Consider the following 5,368-nt stretch of genomic DNA (forward strand, 5'->3'; position numbering starts at 1 on the left):
CTATTTCTGACACTGGAACTAATCTGGTATTCTTTTGGGAAAGGCATTTAACCTCTTTTTAGTTTAGTTTTACCATCTGTAAATTGATATAAAAATGGCTTCTAGGATAGAACGTCTGCAAAGTTACTTTTGTTAAGGCAAATATGATTTTTAAAAAAAAACCGGTGAATAAGAAAAAGAAGGTTCACTCTATTATAAGTGAATAGCTTGGTTGTATACACCTCATGCACTATAATTGTATGCAAAAATATTTGGTATAGATAGGATCAATGTTAATTACTAATTTCCCTTCCTCTTCAAAGGAAATGCATGGGATAATTCTTTGGCTTCCTTTTAAGGATATTTTAAAACAATGGATGCAAAGAGACAGAGTATTTTTTCCCCCTTTTTTAGTAGAACAACAATTGCAAAGACCAAACTCCTTGGGGGATAGTATGAGAATCCCATGTTTGACCACATGCTGCTCCAGCAGAGCTTGGCTGATGGAGTCCAGTCCTTTCTTGTTAAAATTGGCCAGAGTGGAAATTAAGGATAGAGGATGTCTAAGTCAATTTCCTTCCTGAGGTTCCTTCAAACTTTAAAAAATTTAACATGTCTTCACCCTTCTTGCTTCTGATGCTTATTCCTTGCTTATCCCTAGTGTTAAATTTACCCCCAGGATGAGACTATCCTATGGAGTGGAAACAAAGTTGATCTCTCTGGAAATCAGGATTAAATAAACCAGATATGCTGGTACTTTCCATCCATATTGATCACATTTCAATTTTTATAATTGCTAGTTCACTTAAAAAAAGGAGACACTCTTTACAGCCCCCACAACTAAAATTGCTAACTTAAGACCTAAATAATTCACATTATGTGTCACTTCCTATTTCTAACTCAGAAAATATTGTTCTTATCAAACCTCAGCCTGTTAGAAATAACTTGTGAGAGTTTCAGAAGTGCATTTTCAGAGCAGAGCAGCAGCATAATGCTTTATTTCTTTCTCCAACCATTTTTAGTTAGCAAACTCTCTGGGAAACTGAAGTAGCCAAGTTTTATGTCAGAGATGAAAAGATTTCCGAATTAGTTCTGGGTCTCCAGAGGGCACCTAAAGGACTTGATATTATTAGTGTATGTTTATTGTTAGTCAGTCATCTAAAGTTTAGTACTTGATATTTTAAAAACCAATAAAAAAAGAATTCTGTTTTTCTGAGAAGCTAAAATGCTAACACTAACCACAATGTTTACAAAAAAGAGAAAGAAAAGAGGAAAAACGAAATTACCAGAAGGGAGGACTGACAGACAAAAAGTTTCTTGACTAAAATGAAATGTAAGTTAAGAGTTTTGATGACATAAAAGAGAAATTATTCCTCTTCAGCTGTCCTCAAACTACATTGCATCCTCTAAATGTCCATCCTTTCTTGTATGGCTTAACAGTATTGGCAATTATTTACTCTCTGAGTGAACCCCTGATGTTTTTATTCGATAGGAATCAAAATCTATTAGGATCACCTCTCTGTGAGTAGCAGGAACTCTGCTCTAGGGAATTTCTGAGGAACGCAGAAAGGACATTAAGAACATTTTTTTCCAAGTTGGTGAAGAAGAATCATAAATTCTTCTTTTCTAAGTTGAAATAAAGGTACTTCCATTCAAAGGTTATCTACCCAGACTTTCAAATTCAGGTATATGTTCCCCTGCAAGCAGGTTAGGGTGGGCCACTAGAAGTTATGCTATTTGCCTAGTCATTTAAATTGAGAGAAACCTAATAGTAATAGTGGAGTATTTCAAGAAAGGTTGACTAGAGTACTGCAGTATTTTTGACATATCAAATTAAAGCTAAGTCTATTATAAGATGGGTTGGCAATCTCAGGATATCGTCTCTTCCCTAGTAAGTCTAGGACAGTAATTCCTACTTAATTCATACACACACATACACACATACATACACCACACATACATTTCTAAAATGTGATTCATCTTCTCATCTAAGTAAATAGTGGCAAATGATCAAAGCAGTTGGGATGTAACAGAAGACTTGGTGCTTCAGGTGTGCTACTATAGATAATTATTTCTGGGAAAAGGAGACTTGGAAAAAAATGGGAAAGGTAAAAAATAAAATACTTTTAAGTAAATGTGGAGTATGTCTGTGCATTCCAAGCCTCAGAAATATGCGAAAAAAATGTGTGTAGTAAGTTCTAATTCTCCCAAAAAACCAGTCAGAACTCCATTTTTAGGGAAAATAAAGAAGAGAGCATGAGGAAAGTTTTGATTGCTTCTAGAAAGCGTAGCTTATTTGTACCATTTCAAACTGAAAGTAAAAAATAAGCGGAATAGAATCAGATTTTCCTATCTGGAGGCTAAGTTGTTATTTAGTTGTAAATGAACTGATTTGCTGTTTGACTCTTTTTGGTTCACTAGAAATCTAGTAGTCAGTTCTTCATTGAGCAGTGGTGTGAATAGTATAATAGTAGTCTAATATAATTTAATGGAATTTTGTCTCATTTTGTAGGCACACTCACAGGCTGGACAGTTTGTTATAAGTCCTAACACTGCATCTCTAAAGATCTATTTATAGTCTTTTTTTAGACCAAAAAAAAGACTATGACAAAAAAATGGGGAGAGGGGATTGTGTTTTGTGTTATTAAACCTACCTGTGTATCGTTTTCCATACTTGTATAATGGGAGTAATAATACAACTTACTTTGTGTGATAGCTTTGAGACTTAAGATAATGATTCTGAAACATCTCAGCTATAATAAGTCTACAGTGAATTTAGGTATTTTAATTAAGGTTACAATTAGAAGTGTTCCTTCATATTCAAATATTTTAGTGCCTAGTTTGTAGCAGACACTGGTATTATAAAACTTATCTTTCATATTCTCAGTAGTCCAGTATCATAAATTATAATTGATATATAACCTGTAATTTGCCTGCCAAATAATTCTGCATGGTGGAATTTCAAATGCAGGCAAACCTTTCAGGGAAATTCATGTAGTACATAGAAATGAAGTTAATATTTACTTAGCTAGAGTAAGATAGTTCTTAGCGTGAGTAAAGAATTCTCTTATGAAAAGAAAATTATTGTGGATAAAGTAAGTGTGGTATATCTATCTATCTATATATATGTATATGTATATAGATATATGTACACAATGGAATATTATTCAGCCTTAAAAAATAAGGAAATCCTGCTATTTGTGATAACATGCATGAATTTGGAGGGCATTATGATAAGTGAAATAAGCAAGATAGAGAAAGATAAACACTGCATGGTATCACATATGTGGAATCTAAAAAAAAGTCAAACTCACAGTAACAGAGAGTAGAAAAGTGGTTGCAAAGGGCTGGGGGAGTGGGGTGGGGGAAATAGGGAGAGGTTGGTAAAAGGGTACAAACTTTTAGTTATAAGATGAATAAAGTCTGAAGATCTAGTGTATAACATGGTGATTATAGCTGAAATTTACTTGCTTACTTTACTTCAGTGTTCTCACCAAAAAAAAAAGGTAAATATGTGATGTGTGATGGGTGTGTGAATTATCTTGATGTGGGGAACACACAATGTATTTCACAATGTATACGTATATAAAATGATCACATTATACACTTTAAATATCTTACAATTTTATTTGTCAGTTATATCTCAATAAAACTGAAAAAAGAGAAAAAAACATTACTATTCAAGAGATGTTCTGTAATTGCTATTTGTTGTGTCATCTGTTGGAAAAAGAGCTGACTATCATTTGTCAGTAAAGTGATTGTATTTGTTACAGTTATCTTCTATATTCTTTTGATAGAAGCACGAGACCTTGGACTTTTGTCCAAAAATAAAATTAAAATATCAAATAATTGCCTTTATTTACATGAGGTCTCATATTTCCCTTTGATTTCACATAAACATTCTTCATTTTTTGTTAGGATCTAACAAAGGGATGGACAAATTAAAAGAAACTTCTAGTTCTGCTTAAGAGACCCTGTACCTATGTTTCTTATCATAAAGATGGAGACATAGCTTCTATCTTGTTTAGAGCAGGTTTCGAATGTAATTCACTCCAAAATGGAAGAGACCTGGGCAAAAAGTCGATGTCACAGTGAACACCTGAGTATTTTATCACAGTAACTGCATTTAACTGTGTCTCATAACCACTGTCAAAGTAAATGAGAACATTTTTCTTACCTTCATTTCCTTCATTCTTCCCTTCTCTCCCATGATTCCCTTTCTATTCTCACTTATTTTAATTCTTTTTTCATTTTTTTCTTTCTTTAATCCTTCCTTCTCCTCTTTCTTCCTTTTCTTCAGAGGATGGCTATTATTGCTCAAAGACTGACATACCACTTTACTTCCCCTGTGTACTTCGGGGAATATACTGGAATTTATGAACACAGCTTATTTCCTTATACAGATATTTGGGGGAAAACTAAACATGTCCTGTTCTCTCATAAAGAGGAGGCTTTTCAAGGGAGCCTAGCCATGAACTGATTTGATTTTTTTTCTTTTTACATTTGTATTTTATTTGGGACCACTGCACTTATTAGCGCTGTTCATGTGTATACCACCCATCTACACTGAGTTTATTTTCTGGCTTAACTTGAGAGCTCTGGAATATATTCACAGAAGAGTTTGTAAAAATACCCGTTTTGCTCCATGGGACTGTGAGTGCCATGTTGGACCCACCTCTGACAGTGGAGAAATGCTGAACAGTCCTAATAGTGGTTTGAAATTTTACTATTTTCCTGTATATCAGAGATCTTAATTGCTAAAATAAATGACACAACTCAGAATGATTATGTAGAGATTGAGTTAAAACTTATGTGGGCCAAAATTATAATCCTTGGAACACAAAGGGTGAGGTGAATTGAGAGCTATGTCAGCTGTATATCAGTTTCCTGTATATCAGAATGAATAGTCTTTTCCGGTATGGAAATATAATAAATTACTATTAGATTGTGAGGCAGTATATTTGGAAATTAAATGACACTGACCACAAGATAGCTGTACACATTGACCAAATTACCAACAAATTGAATTAGTCAGTGTTTGGTTGGTAAATCAGCAACCATTCAAACCATCCAAACAATTCAAAAACCATTCAATCATTTCAAACAGGAAGAAATTTAATATAAGGAATTGGATACCTATAGAATCTTTGGAAGGACTGGGAGAATGGAGGTCAGGGAAAACTATCACTGCTACCCAAGAGATCAAGAAACTGCAAAATTCACAGGAAACTACTGCCTATGTTCTCACTGCCTGCAGACCTGGGGTGGGAGAATGCCCAGAAGATGATGTAAATTTATGCCTGCCATTTATTCATGCCGTTGATTGTCACTGCTGGAAGAGATTAATGATGTCCTCTTCTCTTCTGTTTTCCAAATCTGTTGCCAGTGC

Source organism: Ceratotherium simum, chromosome 12, assembly GCF_057802395.1.
Source record: "Ceratotherium simum simum isolate JZ-2026a chromosome 12, ASM5780239v1, whole genome shotgun sequence".
Taxonomy (NCBI): Eukaryota; Metazoa; Chordata; class Mammalia; order Perissodactyla; family Rhinocerotidae; genus Ceratotherium; species Ceratotherium simum.